This window comes from Macaca thibetana, chromosome 12 (assembly GCF_024542745.1).
Source record: "Macaca thibetana thibetana isolate TM-01 chromosome 12, ASM2454274v1, whole genome shotgun sequence".
NCBI classification, from domain to species: Eukaryota; Metazoa; Chordata; class Mammalia; order Primates; family Cercopithecidae; genus Macaca; species Macaca thibetana.
The window spans coordinates 65,319,655-65,337,401 of NC_065589.1; the positions used below are offsets into that span (position 1 = coordinate 65,319,655).

General features: G+C 44.2%; 1 protein-coding gene and 1 long non-coding RNA gene across 2 annotated transcripts in view; one reads left to right on the forward strand and one right to left on the reverse strand.

Annotated features, from left to right (window-relative positions):
* The window catches only part of NFE2L2 (NFE2 like bZIP transcription factor 2), a 598,880-nt gene that overhangs the window by 230,716 nt on the left and 350,417 nt on the right, over window positions 1–17,747 (forward strand). The gene's annotated exons all lie outside the window — the stretch shown is intronic.
* Window positions 1,396–14,765, reverse strand: LOC126932097 (uncharacterized). The gene is made up of 4 exons (XR_007718110.1): window positions 13,734–14,765; window positions 10,480–10,665; window positions 1,755–1,962; window positions 1,396–1,667 (listed from the first exon to the last, which is right to left on the reverse strand). It is a non-coding gene; the product is annotated as an uncharacterized LOC126932097 (long non-coding RNA).

Sequence of the window (17,747 nt, forward strand, 5' to 3'; positions counted from 1 at the left end):
CCCCCCGCCCCCGGAGCACTTCTAGAGTGCATGTTAGTTAGAATCAATCAACATTTTAGGACATAAGACATAATGCAACAAGTCATGCTTTATAGCTCAGAAAGATTTTTCTATTTGGTTTGATCCACGGCAAAAAAAAATAAATAAATAAAAATAAGTTTAAGGAAAGAACAAAGAAAACTTATTGAGAAGACCAAAATCAACAGTAAGAAGTTGCAGTTCCAGAGAGCAGAACGCAGTGCCCCACCTGAAAGCCTTTGCGTTTTAAATTGTTTCTTTTTAATTGACCAGATTAATTATTTCCACCTTGCTGCTTGGCAGGAAGGGTCACTATTCCTTTTTACAGCATTAATGAACTCATTCACTTTTTTTTTCCATGTAATTAAGACTGTGAGTTGCAGATCACATTCTTAAATCGGCTTAGTGTACAGCCAATTCAGTCTTTATTAAACAAAATATATGACATCAGGTATTTCTCACTGAAAAAGAGTTTTGAGTTTCTACTGAGTTTTCCTCCAGTTGAGAGAGGAGAGTGGTGACTTTGTTCTTTTTATTTTTTTGGAGAAGAAACACAGACCTGTAAAGGTTATAGCATCCAGGGTGGTGTTTCATTCTTAATATACTCAAAGTCTGGAGATTTAAAGGGCAGCTGATGGATTCATGTTCAGGTATTTCTATTGCCACCAAAATTCTGACCAGGTCATTTCATGAGCTATTTGAAAAGAAATAACTTTGGGTATGCTATTAAGTTAGTTATGTGAAATATATTGCCCTCTTCTGTTAGCTTTATTTCTAGGCCATTTAGGAAACCCTAGGAACATTAAGAGTGTCTCAGTGCATTGACTACAGTAGCTGAACACAATACAGAAGGCAGTTTGCGGTGTCTACAGTCCTCAAGAGAGCAGACTTTAAGGCAACACAAATTATCTCCCAAAGCATTTGATTTCATTCAGGACTTCTGGATCTCAAGTTGATTCCCAGAGGAACTCAATTTAGAAGTAAAGGGTAAGGTGCTTTAATCTTTCCAAGACCTGAATGAGATTTCCTCCATTAAATTGAGTCTGGTGGAGCACCTGATCAAGAGAGAAACTGATGGGCAGACATCAAGAAATTGATGGACAGACATCTTAATGCCGGTCCTCTTTGCCACTAGCAAAAGACAAGCAACACACATTTAGAATATTAGGAATACTAGTGCATTGTTTGTACATATGAAAAGCTTGTGAGAAATCCATTGCATTGTCTGAATACAATGGGATTGGGATCAAAGGTAGAACAACCGGTGTTTTTCCTTTTATTACTCCACTTCTTAGTAGAAATTGAATCTTCTAGTTACAGGTAATAACTCTGTGACAAAAATACTCAAGTATGTAACATAACTTAGTTTCTAATTTTTTTAATGGAACCTATATTTGGCAATCTTCTGTCCCAGAGTTGTAAAACTTGATGGTGTTCTTATTTTGTCTACTGAGATTTCAGGTGCTTAACTGCTGTATTTCCTTCCAACCCAAAATTCAAGTGTAGTAATGATATCCATGTGCTTCAAAAAAGGTATGTTGGCCTGTGGTTATGTTTTAAATAGGTGCCTAAACACACATACTCACATAGGGTCACGGAGTCACCTGGAATGGCATTTTGTCTTGGTCTCATGCACAGCAGACTGCACCCTGAAAAAAACATTCAAAGCTAATTGCAGCATGGCTTAATGTAACTCTGTCTTTTGCATTAAAAAAGATAGTGTAAATGCTTCTTACCCATTGTTGTGATGGCTTGAAACAGTGTGCAGTCTTTATACAAACAGGCCATTTCAAATCCATGTTATAGGCATGTGTGGGGATGGCAGTAATGAGAAGCAAAACATATCAATTTCAAGGAGTTGGCGTCTTTATGCATGCTGTTAGGGTCCTCTTTGTGGCTCGTACCCAAATTGTTTTGTGCTGGATACAGCTGAAGCCTGGGTCTCTGGAAAGCATCGTGATTAAAGGGAAATGTACTCAGAGAAATAAGGCTTTCAACTTCTAGGAAACTAACCAAACTAAGGAACCACCTCAATGTATTACCAGTTCTCACTGGGCCAATTTCACCACAGGGACATAGTCACTTTCAATGACAGTGAGTCCATCTCTCTGCCCCTCCAGGAATGCAATGCCAAGAAGCAAAAACATCTGTCTTGGGGAAATCTTTGGGCATCATAAAAGTTCCCTGCTCTCCCTTCAACCAGATTTTCCTCCTGCGCTGGCACGGAGGGCTGCCAGACACAGTACTTGGGGAAGCCCGCACACTATTATGGCCAGCTTGGCTACCCTCCATTCTGGGCTAGGTCCTCTGGAGTCTCGTTTTCAGCAATACCTCCCCTCTGTGCCTTCCTCCCTCCCTTTCCCACAATTAACTTGCCTCCTTCCAGGTTGAAGTCTGGATCAGGACTTTTGAGGACACAAAGGGGAGAAAAATAGGAATGATATCTGGGTTAGGTCTTAAGAGTTTATTCCACTGTATGAAATACTCCATACACCGTTTAAGAATAATAACCAAGAGCGATCTATCTGGTGATTGCAATGCTGGTTTTTGGTTGTCTGATGTTTGGTATAAATGCTATTTTATGCACAGAAATACTGATATTTTTATTGGTGTAATAATGTTATTTTGGTCATCAGTTAACTTGGTTCTCCCTTTCCAATTCTACACCATCTGTCTCTACCTATCTCCCACCCCAGTCACTGATACCCTCACCACAAGCCCCTTTAGCCCCTCTTTACCACTCAGCTTTTTTAACTCCTTGGCTTCCCTACCCCAAAACCCAATGGCTTAGCTGAATTTGGTGGGAGGAGCCAGATCTCCCTGCCTGGGAAGGGGAAGGGTAGATCCCAGTTGGGCACATCCCTCCTGGTCATCTGGAGAGATCACACTGCTGCAGCTGGAAGTTACTGGCCAGATTCGGGAGTGGTGCAGATGTGGTGGGCCAGAGAGCTCCACTCAAGCGAGCCACAGTGGCAGAAAGGGCTGAAGTCCTGCTGGGCCACCAACTTCAAAGGCAGCAGCTCCAAGAGAGGCACAGACCAAGGTGGGGGCAGTGAGTGAAGGGACAGCAAATTCCATCATTTATAAATTTCCCAGTCTATGGTATTCTGTTACAGCAGCACAAATGGACTAGGACAGTGGGGGAAGTATAATTTTCTCCCAGGGAGGAACAGCAAATATTTTGAATAATAATATAATCTATCATGAGCCCCATTATCAAACAAACATATCAAATGAAAAGTCTGGCAGAATGAGAAAAGTTACAAACATTTGTCATTATCAGGGAGAGAAAGCTTGACATTTCTTTGACAAATATAATTTATCAATATAATTCCCTCTATAACAAAAAACAATCTAGAGCCACATGGTGGAGCTCAGCAGTTTGGTGGTGGATACAGTGTGGACCAGAAAGAAGAGTGCAGCTGAGAAAGAAGAAACATCACAGATCTAATGGGGCCAGTGCCAAGGGGCAGGCAGCTTTGGGAGCCAGGATGTCTTTGACCCTGACCTGTTGGTTATGTAATTTCTATTGACCTCACTTATACTCAGCCTGTAACCTAGCACAGCAATCTCCTTTCAAGATCACACTGAAAGGGCTGAAAGGTCTCTGCCCATTCGCTTGAGCCTCAACCAGAAGACAGAGAGAACTGGCTCACCATTGGACAGATGTTTCCACACTTGCTGGATAGTATTTAGTGTTGTCTATCCAGGAGCCAGTCTGAATTGTTTGCCTCTTCCTCTAAGGAAGAACCCACTGCTTATGACCACAAAACTTTTGGCTTTGCCTAGACACAAATTTGAGTTCTGATAAGACCCGGGTAGGCTCAACTGTAGGTTCCCACACAGACCCAATGATCCCTGGAATGCAACGTGAGTAAGTGGCAGAGGGGCACAGCAGTTCTCAATTATGACCCTCTGGACCCTCACACCCAGAAACACTTAACTCTGAGCTGCATGCCTACTGCAAGGGGTGGGTCCTGGTGGTCAGCTGCTTGCACAACAGGCTGTAATGGAGCTGTGTAAGCGAGCAGGCCTGGGCTGGCAGGCCCTTGGTGGCTCTCTGCTCTATCCCATCTGAAATGTGAGGATGATTAATTGGAAACATCTCTATTAGAAACTCACCTTCTTGCCACGTCTGACTATTCCTTTGAATGCATTAACCCCACCTCCATGTATCCCAGATCCTTTATGGAAGTAACTGGTTTTGAGAAGAAGGTGTAAAGCTGCCCTAAGCAAAGATGAAGCTTGGTGAAATGTATGTGTAATAAGTAACCAGATTATCCGAGAATGGTTTCAAGGTGAAACTGTCTCCAAGGCTGAGAGACTGTGCCCCCTCCAGACTAGGGGACAGTCAGTGACAGATATGCAGCTATATCAGCTAATCTGAAGCAGTGGGACAATCATCAGAATCCACTATTATTTTTAAAATACTTATCTGCTCAGTACCCTCCACTCCAAACACACCTGTCTTCTCAAAGGAGTTCAACTCCACTAGCTGCAGGGATGGGAACATATGACACAGTTTGGGACAATCATAGGACCTCATATGCTTGGCTCTAAAAGGTGGGTGACTATCCATCCAGGACTGAATGGAATTCTCTGTTTAAGTGGCAACTTGCCTCTTGTCCCTGACAAGACAGTTCAGTGGCATGGACAGTCACTGAATTCAAGTGTGGCTGATCTACTTGTTTATCATTTGCGTGTTTGTCTTGACAGTGCTGGAACTCACTGCTTATGACCACAAACCCCTAAACGTTGCCATTTTCCTCCAGTTATGAAGCGCATTCTATAGCCTTGTTGTCCGAATCCATGTACCTTGCAGTCCATTGTTCTTCTCGGAAGCCACTGGATATCTTGGCCCTGACCATTTACCATTTGAAAGGCAAGGGCCACAGGAAGTGCTAGCTCAGTTCATCCATCCAGACAGCCCTCAGCCACTTCTACCTTCCAGCAACAGGGAGGAAGTGGGCTTATGCCTCTCATGAGTCTTCGGAGAGATATTCAGTCTTTCCAGCTATCCCTGAAGAAGCAAGGAGTAATCATGTTCTTAGATGTTCCCCCAAGTCTATCTGGGTATTTTCTCCTGATAGCGCTCTCCAGGTTGAACCCCAAGTGAAAGAAGAGTTAAGAACACTCAGGTCTGACCTTTTGCCTTTCTTCCTCCTTCCTGCCCAGAAAGGCTTTCTACTTCCCCTTCTTCTTTAATCAGAACCGTGCCTAGGTAATGTCCTCCTTCTCTACATAGCACTTGCCTTTCTCCCCTTCCCCTTCCCTGGGAAAGTGATACTGGAATGGCTGCAGAGAAAGAAAGTGAATTTCCAAGATGAGAAACCAATTGGAAAGTGTCTTCAAAATAGTGTCCTCTATGGCCGGGCGCAGTGGCTCACGCCTGTAATCCCAGCACTTTGGGAGGCTGAGGCAGCTGGATCATGAGGTCAGGAGTTCAAGACCAGCCTGGCTAAGATGGTGAAACCCTGTCTCTAGTAGAAATGCAAAATTTAACTGGGCATGGTGGCAGGTGCCTGTAATCCCAGCTACTCAGGAGGATGAAGCAGGGTAATTGCTTGAACCTGGGCAGCGGAGGTTGCAGTGAGCCAAGATCGCACCACTCCACTCCAGCCTGGGTGATAGTGTGAAATTGTCTCAAAAAATAAATAAATCAAATAAAAAAACAAAATAGTGTCCCTATTTCTCCAGCAAAACTCATCAATCTTAGGTGAGTCTCCTCATATTTATTCATTCAATAATTATTTACTGAGGAGGTGGAGACAAGGTCCTTGACTGCAATAAAATCATCGTTTCATGGGAAGTCCAATGAGCAGCTAACAATTACAAAGATCTCAGCACCTTTCAAACTGAATGACATTTTCTCAATTCCATATGTTTTCCCCTAAAAGATGGGGAGACCTTTGGCCAAGGGCTGTGTCTTATTCCGTAGCACCTAACACAGATGGTGCTTAAAAAAAAAAAGTTTGTTGAATAGGTGAATGAATGAATGAACAAATGTAAAGGAGAGTGTTGTAAGGGCATACATATAGGGCACTATATAAACACACAGAAGGACTTCCCACTTTCACTGGGATGGGGAAATGGGGCCTCAGTCAAGCAAAAAGTTCCAGGCGAAGATGGTGTTTGTGCTGAGCTTGCTGTTGAGCAAGCATTGAGAGGTGGAGAAAGCACATCCACACAGTGATACTACGATGGAAACAATCCCACCATGTCTCAGAAATCACATGTTGGAGCTGCAAATTGCAACACACCCAGAGTCCTTGTTGAGGACATGAAGCTGGTGAGTGTGCGAGACCTAGACTACATAGGGCCTTGTATTCATGCAAGCACTGTGTCAAGATTTTTGCTCCAAGTGGAGAGGAGTTTTGTCTATTTGCTCACCATTGTATTCCTTGCACTTTTTTTTTTTTGGAGAGGTAGGGTCTTGTTTTGTTGTCTTGAACTTTTAGCCTCAAGTGATCCTCCCACCTCGACCTCCCAAAGTGCTGGGATTACAGGTGTAAGCCTCCCTTGAACTTTAATCACAGTTTCTTCTTCTCAATCACTTTAGCTTACATGTGGTTTCAGCCAGCTATGGCCCAGACTCAACATCAAGTCAGTCAGCCCTATAGCTTGTGCCTCTGGACTGCCTCCATCACTCTATATTTCCTAATTCAAATTTGCAGGAGCATGGATCTGATTGATGTGGTTCAGATTTTCCCGGAAGACCACATGAGGGGTCAGCCAATTGTATATCTATTCTGGGTGATGTGCCCAGCCCTGGTCCAATCAGCCTGGGCTGCAAGGGCAGGTCACCTGGTACCAGACTTGGCCATGTTGGCAGGAGGGCTGTGAGCATGTGGCATTCCCTTGGGGGGTGGGGTCAGTGAAGCAGGTACAGGACCGATGCAATCAGTACAAGTCCTCAGATAGATGGAAGGAAGAGGCCAGGACTGTGTCTTTTTTCTGATTTGCATACTCAGTGCTTCATATATGTTGAATCAATGGACAAACGAATGAATGAACATATGAGGGAATATGTGAAATTAATGAAGCAGAAGCAAGTGCTGCTCAGAAGACAATTATTGTAACACCAGAACAAGAAGGAGCCTGGACACTGCCCAGCAGCCCTCTTCAACCAGAGCTGTGCCTGGCACACTTTGTTCCTAGACCCCAGCCTGGCCCCTCACAGGGTGCCCCTTGGAGCATGAGCAAGGAAAAAACCCTGTCTGCCAGGGGTTTCACCCAGAACCTCCATCTAGCTGTGAAAACTGCCCCTGGGCCACTGACAGGAGCTTGACCCAGGAGGCCTCTGGAATAGGAGAGGACTCTAGTTGCACTCCCTAATTAATCTCAGGTTTGGCAAGAGTGGCTGGGAATGTCAGACATGTCTAGTCAAACAGATGCTTCCCCTGAGCTCTAGCAAACAACAAAGTTGTCAGTTACATTGAGAAACAAGAAGCCATAATATTATTTAAGAGCCCAGTGCCTTTGCTTGAGAGACATGGAAAGGAAAGTACTGGGCTTGGACTCAGAAGGGATGAGCTTCAGTTTCAGTTTGGCCCCAGATAAGTCATTTGGCTTCTAAGGCTCTCACTTTCCTTAAAAATAAGGATAATCACTCTGTTCTTCCTACATCTCATTTGGTTGTAGTGAAGGTCAGTTTAGATGCCTTTTGAGGAAAGAGTGTAAATGAGTGGAACACTGTACAGGTATGAGGAACTATTACTAACATCAACAACAATTAGCAAACAAATGGATGGTGATGGGCACATCTGGAGGTAGAAAGATCAGCTAGGAGGCTGCTGCAGGTCACCAGCCTGCAGGTGATGCCACCTTCAACCAGAGGCAATAGGAACAGGAAAAAGAGACAGAGACTCTCTCTTGACTTTTTGACCCATATGAGGCATCTGAACTGTTTAATAAGTGAACTAATTAAGTATAATCAGCAATTCTTTGGGAAGAAATCATCATACTTATCAAAACAGCACTTGTTATTGTAATTTCTGAATTCTGAATTTCACTCCTATTTTGTAACACTAGTAAACTTGGTACATATTTTTTATGGCATTCATCACCTGATTTAATGTGTTTGTTAAATTTTTTACCTCTTGTTCTAGGTCTGAATCCCTGCAGGGCAATGGCATGTTGAATTACTATTTGAAACCTCTCTTGGCACCCAGCATACTGCTTAACACACAGTCAACATGTAATGTTTGGTGGGTGAATGAAAGTTCACTCATGTCACTATGGATTAATTCATTATTTCAAATCTTTACAATCTTGCAAAGCAGATATTTTAATTCCTATTTTACAGATGAAGAAAGTAAGACTCAAAGATGTTAAGTAACTAAGTTGCCGAAGGCCCCATAACGGGTATAGCCTGGATTCCAATGGGCCTGCTCCAGAGCCCACTTGGCCTGTTTCCTCAGTGCCTGGCTGACAATAACAACTCCAGGTGGGTATGTCCTTGTAATTTGGCATTTATCTTGAAGTGGCTGAACTTCCATCCACTCCAGCATTTGTCTTGGTTGGACACACATTTCACTTTGGGGAGAAGGGAAAAGGCTTCTGGAAGGAAGGTACTGATAAGAAGGCCATGGGAAGGTTAAGTGTTTAAGACCTCTTCTGAAAACAATCAGCTTCTTGGCCAAGGCCCTTGGGGATAAAGTCTGATAGAAACTTTTCAACAGAGCTAAGGGAACTTCATTGCTCTGAACTTTAGGAACCTAGCACGTCCCTCCTTGTCCCATGGGGTCTTTTTGTTTCAGGAGAAGGATAGCACAGGGAATGTGGAAAGGGACAGGTCTCCACACCTGTACGGCCAGGAATGTGGCTGGCAGGGATTGTCCAGTAGGAAAGGAGGTTCTTAATAGTAGTTCAGAATGTATAGTTTATTTTTATTTTTATTTTAGAGACAGAGTCTCACTCTGTCACTTAGGCTGGAGTGCAATGGCACCATCTCAGCTCACTGCAACCTCTGCCTCCCAGGTTCAAGCAATTCTTATGCTTCAGCCTCCCAAGTAGCTGGGATTACAGGTGCACCACCAAACCCAGCTAATTTTTTTTTTTTTGTATTTTTAGTAAAGACTGGGGTTTTGTCATGTTGGCCAGGCTGGTCTCAAACTCCTGGCCTCAAGTGATCTGCCCGCCTCAACCTCCCAAAGTGGTGGAATTGCAGGCGTGAATCACCGTGCCTAGCCTCAGAATGTGTAGTTTTTAAAGGCTGCTTGTCATTAAGAAGGAAAACCAAACTCCCACTATGTGCTTGTTATGTCCCTGTTGTGTTTTTTCCAGTTATCAGAAGCACATCCAACCTGCCTGATCCAGCTAATACACTCATAGACAAACATGTTCCTCTACTAGAAGACCCAGAATTCAGTGCTCTTCATAAAACACCATTAAAAATTGCTACATTGAATGTCATCATACAAACCCGGGCCAATTTTATACTCAGAGACAATTGTCACCAGTGAAGATTTAAGGATGTTTTACAAATCTCAGAGAGTACAGAAGGATATAAAATGATGAGTAAATGTCTCCTTCCTGAACTGCCACTCATAAGGAGCCCTAAAGTGAATCCTGAAAATCCCTGAATTTGCCTGAGCCAACCAGTCCATCAATCAGTGCTCACTTTCTTCTGAGATACGAGGTCAAAGATGAGTCTCTCCCTGCCTTCCCCTATAAGTGGAGAGACATGCACACACCTACAAGGAGAGCTGACCATCCAAGGAGATATGTGATAAGTACCAAAGAGTAGACCAGACATTTCACTGATGGCAGTTGGAGCAGGGGTAATTTAAAAACAGACCTTTCCTACCACAACTTCTGTGCTCTGGGCTGAACCTCAGCTGAATGTTAGACCTCGAACTCCAGTTATTTGTGACCCTGTCATTGCCTCCTGTTAAACAGGAAACTAAGCTCCTCAGAGCCTTCCTGGGTAGCACCTAGCACAATGCCTGGAACATCATAAGTGCCCAATAAATAATAAATTTATACCTAAGGCCTGATATTTAGACTGAATATCAGTTACCTGATATTTAGATTCATTATGTGTATAGGATAGATAGTGAGTGCCTGCTCAGAGCAATTCTTCTAGTATTATTGTTGCCTTTGATATTTCTTTCTAGAAACATAAAACACAAACATCTCTGTATTAATGCGCTTTGATAGCTTACTTTTGGAAGGAGGATGGGGAAGAAGGTAGTGAGCCTCTTTGTTTAAAGAAAGCTCAAAGGATTATAGAGACAGAAGTGAGTCCTGATCCAACTACTGGCAGATGTTCTGCAATCACTCCTGGCAGCAGGAGACATGGAGAGAGCTGAATTTCTTTGATGGATACAGACCTGCCCGAATGTGACAAGAAGGACCATTCATTAAAGCCCCAAAACCATTGCCAAAGGCCAGCTCCAGGGTTCCAGGGTGGGTCTGCCTCTCTGGGCCTGCGCCTGGACCAGAGGCCTGGAAGATTACCTTGATGGCCACATCCATTTGGCACAAATGAGAAGGCACGGGGCTATCCAGCAAGCTGTGCAGAGTGGCTGGCTGTGTTTGTAATCTTCTGGCACTTGCAGTCCTGGCTGGCTGGTTTTCCAGCTTACCCTGGCACTCAGACCTGGCATTTCAGAAACTACTGGCAGCAGATCTTGGAAATGGTATCTTTAAAAAAAAAAAAAAAAAGCAAGGAAAGCTAATGTTGCATTGGCAAAGCTCACCTGAGGCCACCTCCATCTGTCATTCCCTCCCTTTATAACTCTCCATTTTCACTTTCTCTTTAGCAGCCAGAGCCTCTGCTGTCCTTTCCATGCCCTCTCTGGGGACAGTCCTGTGTATGGTCTTCCACCATCCCCTCGTTTATGACTCCCTCCTCCATACAGTCTGACAGCTGGGCAAGGCAGCTGAAGTAATTTCCATAGGGTTGTCAACTGAGCGTCTGGTGGATGGGAAGATGGTTTCGACATGCAGGGGACAAACCTGACTCCCTGCCACAGATGGGCAGAGGGACTGCACAGAACATGTGATGGCCATAATGAGGCAGCAGAGCTCTGGGCTCCACCCGTAGCCCAAGGAGGGCCCAGCAGAGACAGTTGTGGAGTACTGAGCTTTTCTTGACACTCTCTGGACGTCAGCTAGGGTTCCTTAGTTACAAATAATGGAAACTAAGTATGTTAAATTAAAAAAAACAAAAAACAAAAAAACAAAACAGAATTTACTGGAAGGATACAGCCCAGCTCACAACATCATAAGAAATGCTGAATCCCTTAGTCTTAGAAAGGGCAGGAAGAAGGGAAGGTCTTGGGATCAAGGTAACAGGGAATAGAGTACAGATTACCCCTTCAGGACATTTGGTGTCCAGTATCAAGCTGTTCACGATTCCTAGTGAAGGCCGGGCCCGGTGGCTCATGCCTGTAATCCTGGCACTTTTGGAGGCCAAGTCGGGTGGATCACCTGAGGTCAGGAGTTTGAGACCAGCCTGCCCAACATGGTGAAACCCAGTCTCTACCAAAAATACAAAAATTAGCTGGGTATGGTGGCAGCGCCTGTAATCCCAGTTACTCTGGAAGCTGAGGCAGGAGAATCACTTGAATGGAGGCAGAGTTGCAGTGAGCCGAGATTGCACCACTGCACTCCAGCCTGGGTGACAGAGCGTGACTCCGCCTCAAAAAAAAAAAAAAAAAAATTCCTGGTGAATCGGACTACGTTGGGATCAAGTGACCCAGTAAAGCCAATTAGATTGGCTTAATTTGATTGACAGTCCACCAAGACTTTATAGAGCACAGAGAAGGGCCTGCTGTACCAGGGTGGAAGAATAACTGGGTGGCCAAAAACAGCAAGTGTCCACCACCGTTAACCCAGAGAAGCCCTTTTTCTTTTTTCTTTTCTTTTTTTTTTTTGTTTTGGATACAGGGTCTCACTCTGTTGCCCAGGCTGGAGTGCAGTGGTGTGATCATGACTCCCTGCAGCCTTGACCTCCCTGTGATCCTCCCACCTCAGTGATCCCTGAGTGATCAGGGAGCCAGCTCAGCAATCCTCCCACCTCAGCCTCACAGAGTAGCTGGGACTTTTGTACTTTTTGCAGAGACGGGTTTTGTCATGTTGGTGAGGCTGGTCTTGAACTCCGGAGTTCAAGCAATCCTCCTGCCTGGGCCTCCTAAAGTACTGGGATTACAGGCATGAGCCACCACACCTGGCCTCCCTTTTTTTTTCACACCTGTGTTTGCTCAAACTTGCCAACAACTGGATTTTAATGTGAGAAAAAATGGCGGAAGAGCTCAGGAAACCAAGAACAGGAGGGGACTCGATTACTGTTACCAGGTAGGTTAGATCGCAAGAGGGGAGTCCTGAAGCAGATTTCTGCTCCCCTGAAATCCAGAACAGAGGAATACCATTTACCCAAGCCAAAAAGCTGTGAGTCACCCACAGGTTTCCATTGCCTTCCCTCTTCCCCCCAAATCAAATAGGGCATCAATTTATTTAATTTTTTCCCCCAAACATCTTTCATTTATATATAACCTGTCAAGCCTCCCATTTCACCCGCCCAGGGCCAGAGCCTCCTAACCAGTCTCTCTGCCTCCAGGCTTTTCCCTTAAATACTTGCTGACTGCAGCCAGAAAGATCTGGAAACCTAAATCAATCAAGACTGTCCCTCTCAGGGGCTTCCTGCCACCTATGGGACAGCCTTAGCCTAAATGCAGGGCCCTTATGATTTGTCCGCAACTCACTTATCCGGCCTTCTTGTAAGATTCTCCTTTATAACTTTCACATCGAGTTTCTTGAACGCCCTATTAGTGCCAGCTGACTGTTTGCAATGAAGAGGTGGGTAAAAGAAGTATCATCTTCGTTACCTGGTTCCATGCTATGAACCAAACTGTCCCCCTTAAATTTTGTATATTGAAGCCCTAAACCCCCATGTGACTACATTTGAAAACAAGGCCTATAAGGAGGTAACAAAGGTTAAGTGAGGGCGTGAGAGGAAGGCCCTAGTCCCATAGAGCCGGTGTCCTTAGAAGAGAAAAAGACAGCAGTGCTTTCTCTTTCGGCCATGTGAAGACACAGCAAGAAGACTGCCATCTGCAAAGCAGGACGACAGCCCTCACCAGAACTGCCCCTGCCAGACCTGCATTTGAGGCTTCTGCCCCCAGAAGTGTGAGAAAATTAATTTCTTTTTTTTATGCCACCTGGTCTGTGATATCTCTTATAGCAGCTGGAGCAGACTAGGGCAAGAGCATACCCTGAAACAGTCTGTGAAAACCTTGACATCTCTTTGAAGTCTTTTTAAAAATTTACTTATCTATATTTACTTTTTTTAGAGATGGGGTCTTGCTCTGTTACCCAGGCTGGAGTGCAGTCAGTGGGGCAATCATGGCTCACTGCAACCTGGAACTCCTGGGCTCAGGTGAATCTCCCACCTCAGCCTCCCAGGTAGCTGGGACTACAGGCACGCACCACCATGCCTGGCTGCTTTTTTTTTTTTTTTTTTTGTAGGCACAGGGTCTCACTATGTTGCCCAGGCTGATCTCAAACTCCTGGCTTCAAGTGATCCTCCTACCTCAGCCTCCCAACATGCTAGGAAGTCTTTGGTTTTAGAATAAGTTTTGATATTCTTGCATCCTGCCTCATAATAGCCTTACTGGCTTTAATATAAATATTATTTCCAATCACACATACAGTAAATCAAGCCACAGTGACCCGCTGACTTCTAGTATCCCCAGCCCACCATGCCTCACCATAGGGAATTTAAAATCCACTTTTGGAGTCCACCTCAGTCATTTCCACTTCAAGGCTTTTGGATACTCTGCTCTTCGCTGGAAAATTCTCCCCCTGGCCCCTTTTGTCCATTTGGTGAACCCTTTAAAATGAAAACTCCAATGATCACTTCCTCTTTTAAGATGCTCCTAGCCCCACACCTCAATGCAGAGCTGACATCTTCCTTTATGTGCTCATTGTGCCTTTTGCAGATGCACAGCCCTTTATTACTTGCACATATGTGTATATGTTTACATGTATATGATGGCTACTGAATTGTAAGCTCTCTGAGGGCAGGCAGGAGGTCTGATTTATGAATGAATCCCCAGAGCCTAGCAGAGGGCCAAGCACAAAGTATATGCTTGGTGATTGTTGAAGAATAAATGAATGAATGAGTGAGTGAATGAATGAATGAATCACAAAGCAACTTAAATTAAAGCAGAATAATTTTTCTAGGATGTATCTGGGAATAGCAATAAAATGTTGAAATACAGACAGTCTCTGATTTAAGATGTTTAGACTTAGGATTTTTCAACTTTACAGTGGTACAAAAATGATACAAAGTCAGTGGAAAGTGGTGTGATACTCTCTTATGATCATGAGGGTAGACAACCGATACTACACAGTGAACTGTGTTGCCAATTTTGTTCAGCTGTAGGCTAACATAAGTGTTCTGAGCACATTTAAAGTAGCGAGGCTAAGCTACAATGTTGAGTTGGTTAGGTGTATTAAATGCATTTTTAGGTTATGATATTTTCAACTTACAATGGGTTTATTGAGATGTAACCCCATTGGAAATTGTGAAGCATCTGTATCCCCAAAGATTGACAGCAAAATCTCCATGGCTGCAGCCACCCCACTGCCTTAAAGAGGACTGAGGATTGGTTAGAGGGTCTCCTGAGATTTCTCCATCTCATTTTGTGTGAGCCTGTTCTTCAAAAACCTTACTGCGTCTCTTGTTGATCCCCACCCCTCACTCCCTCTGAGCTCTCTCTAACTTAGTTGAGTCCTGAAGTAGCTAATGCTTGGACTATCACATTTATTTCTTAATTAGGCCACCTGCCTAAAAGCACCTCTCTCTTCTATGAGTCTACATATCACCTACTGATTGCTCACCCCACCCAAAATCCTACCCAAACCCTCCACGTATCTGAAGAACATGGCCTAAGGTATTTAAGCTCTTTCTGTTTCTAACCTTAAGTTACCTTTCAACAATAGTCAAAATATGTGAATTGGTAACAGGGCTGTAGGTATTCACAGGAGGGAATACGATGGACAAAACTCCCTGTCCCCAAGACCTCACACTCATCCTCCAGCTTATCTGCCCTGTCTCCCTTCTCCATCTTCCTTCCCAAGCTTCTCCCTCATCAGAACACAGCTCCTCATTCCCATCTCCTTGCCTTTGCTTCCACTACTGTCTATCCTGGAATGTCACCTGAGCCACACTTACCTGAATCTCAGTCAAGGCCTCTGTCTATGAAGACTTTTATCCATACCTCAGCCCACAGCGATCTTTCTTTCCTTCCTCTTCAGAACTCTTGAGGTATTGACTCAGCCTCCATATACTTGTGTGGATGCATGTTAGGTGGTTTTGTGTGGAAATGCATGTGTATGCGTGTGTGTGTGTGTGTGTGTGTGTGTGTGGTTCCTACCACTCAAATGTAAACTCTCTTTCTCCTCTGCATCTTTCTCAGCTCTTGGCACCTGAAGCTGAATCAATATGACAGGGCAGGGAACGAGACTGGCAGCGAGCAGCTCTGCAGGACTCTCCCTGACCTCCTTGGCTTCATTTCTCACTGCCCCAGATGTCCACTTCTGTCTGTCACTCCGTCTGTCTGGCTCCTGTCAGTTGAAGCACTCACGACAACCTGTCAGGCTGGTGTAATGCCCTGCACCAGGGCACAGCAGGGGGAGAAGGAGCCCAAGTCTTGAAGATTTCACAGGATAGCCATTTTCCTTGAAGCCTGATAGAACCAGTCAGAATCCTCTTCCTTTCTTGGCTGCTTTAGAATAGAAATTGTGTATATACTCAGGGGAATATTCTAACCAGTGGGAGATTCTCATTTTCTTTCTGAAGGACAAGGACGTTACAGTAAAGAGGAAAAATAAGGCAGAGAAAGGACCTCCAAAGAGCCAGGATGTCCTTTCAGGCACTCCATTACATGCACAAGGGCCAGGGAGCCCACAGCTTGCATGGCCACTAAAATGGAGTCACAGCATAGTTCTCAGCAACATCCTGCCCGGAGGGCTGCACTGGCATGGTTGGACAGAGCCTGCTCAAAACATGCATGTGGTGAGTAGTCCCTCCTTCACAGTGGACTTCACGGCCACCACCATTTCTTGCTGTCTCCAGTCATTCCTATTGCCATCTGCCAAAAGGGAAGAAAGAGAAGTTGTTCACAGATATCATCACTTGCCCAGCAACTCAGACTCCACACCAAGTAAGACAGCCAAGACAGCGCCTGCCCTGGGACTGAATTAAAGAGAAGAATTTAAGGGAAAAAAAAAAAAAAATTCTCCTAGATGGCAAGACCCACAATGCTCTGGGGCCACATCTAATTAACTTACAGCCTCTGATGTCAACAGCTTCCAAGGCTGGTGTAGTGCATTCGCAAACACATTCCAGAAGAGTCAGCATGATCTGGTGTTGACACAGGCCCATAACTGTCAGAGGCAGTAGTTTCCAATTTATGGATGCCGTAAAGCTTTGGCAATATGATTGCTACAATGTGTGGTGTGTTTTTGACAATAAGCAGGAGGTAGGGGGTTGGGGAGTATCGGTTCCACATTTGACTATGGATGTGGGCTCATAAGGGAAAACGTGTAGTGATTTCTGCAGTTGCAAAGCAGCTACAATAATGACTCCAAACAATGAGCCTAGGAATGTTATGTAGTTCTTTACTAGCAAACTCTGGACTTCTACATCAGCTCAAAGGTACATTAGTTATTCAACAAACATGCATTACCACCTACCCCATGCCAGGCACATAGTGCAGAATAAGTACAGAGTACAGTGGGAGCAGAAGAAATGGATGGTAGGTTTACCTCCAAAGGATTCAGTAAATGCCAGGTCTCCTTACTTCAAGAACCCTCCTAAGAAGAACCATGATGGAAGGAAAAAAGAAGGAGAAGGGAAGTGAACACAGCTATCATCAGCCTTTGCTTCTATCTTGACAAGATGTGTGTGTCCTTAGACGCAGGTGTGTGAAACTTGTTCATGTGGGCAGCAATAGGAGGAGTGACTTTTTCATGGTCTAAGACCCAGATATAATACTAGACTTGATTATTGACCAAAATAAAACGTCACCAAAACATTCTTCATTTGTTATCACTTACTGGCCTCAAGGCCAACATTTGGGTGTACTCAAAGTCTGGAGCTCAAGAGTCTAAATAATACAGTCCCAAGCTTAGAGCATAAGAGTGTGTGTGTGTGTATGTGTGTGTATGTGTGTGTGCTCATGTATATGTGCATGCATATGCCTAAATGCTGGTCTGAAACCCTCTAAATGGATTCCTTATGGTTCTCGAAAGCAGAGGCAGCTAGGTCATTAGAATCCATGCAACCAGAAGATATTTACTAACCACCTACAGGGTGCCAAGTATGGTGCTAAAACGGAGGGGCTAAGGGACAAACTGTGTGGCTCTCAGAAGTTAGTGCATTTTTGCTTAAGAACAGAGAGTGGATAACATATTAGATTCATATTCACATACTCATTGTTAGGCAATTCCAACTAGGAAAGACTTTTATCTTAAAAAATAAAAAAGGTTGCCACTACACATCTATTAGAATGGCTGAAATGAAAAACACTGACAATGTCAAATACTAGCAAGGATGTGGAGCAAAAGGAACTCTTACTTATCACCAGTGAGAATGCAAAATGGTACAGAAACTTTGGAAATCAGTTTGGTGGTTTCTTACAAAACTAAACATACTCTTATCATATAACCCAGCAATAGTGCTCTTTGGTATTTACCCAAAAAAGTTGAAAACTTAT